Consider the following 964-nt stretch of genomic DNA (forward strand, 5'->3'; position numbering starts at 1 on the left):
TTTCCACGATCACAAAGTGATTTCCACGATCACAAAGTGATTTCCACTTCCACTGGGGCAGGATAGGAACCGACAGAGGGACCTTAAAAACCAACAACACAAAACTAAACCCTCCAACAAACCAAGAAACCCGAAAGAACACACAGAATTCCCCGTTTTTCCTGAAGTTTTAACAGGATTTTTGCAAAGGAAGCTCAGCCTGTTTCCAAATTTGACTCCCTGGCCATTAAGGGATGAGATTCAAGTGCTTTGTGCACGTGGCCCCTTAAGCCCATGGAGACACTGGGACATTAGTGGGGCTCCAGATGGGCACGAGGGGCCTCCCACCTGGCTGCTGCTTCCCAGGAGGAACATCCAGGATAAGCACTGGCTGCTGATCCAGAAAGCAACGCTGGAGTTATGGACTGTATTCCAGCCACTCATCTGCCACATGCGAGGGCTAAGAGTAGGAAAAATAAAAATAAATCTCCTGACAAAAGGGAATTAAATAACCCACTGAAAACCAAGGCACTGCGACTTAACGCCAAGATCTCCAGGGCTTTTTAACCAGGAAGAAAGACTGATCCCTCCACAACCAAAGAACCCCAGGACCATAAGAAAAGTTCCATTATTCCAAGTGTTGCATCATAAAGATTCTCCTCAAACATCCTCCTGCCCAGTCCAAATAACACCAACACATCCACCCCCAAAGGGAGGAAGGTAAGGCAGCAAACTCCAAGGAAACACTGCTGAAGACAAATATAAGTCAGGCCTAAACAGCAATTTTTAAAGGTCCTTGCTAATTCCAAACAATCTGCCCCAGAGTCTAATCAGGAATACAGGAAAATAATGATTAATTTTCTCTCAGAAGGTAAAGAACTGGAAAATCCACACCAAGTTTTCCTACAAGCAATTACCAGTTCTAAATCCCTACTGATAACAGCAGCAAAAAGAGCTTAAAAACCCAAATAAAAGGAAACTGTTG

General features: G+C 44.4%; 1 long non-coding RNA gene across 1 annotated transcript; it reads left to right on the forward strand.

Annotated features, from left to right (window-relative positions):
• Window positions 1-517: 517 nt before the first annotated feature.
• Window positions 518-964, forward strand: LOC113973604. The gene is made up of 2 exons (XR_003536273.1): window positions 518-699; window positions 851-964. It is a non-coding gene; the product is annotated as an uncharacterized LOC113973604 (long non-coding RNA).

This window comes from Neopelma chrysocephalum, unplaced genomic scaffold (genome assembly GCF_003984885.1).
Source record: "Neopelma chrysocephalum unplaced genomic scaffold, ASM398488v2 Primary Assembly neopelma1_103b, whole genome shotgun sequence".
Lineage (NCBI taxonomy): Eukaryota > Metazoa > Chordata > Aves > Passeriformes > Pipridae > Neopelma > Neopelma chrysocephalum.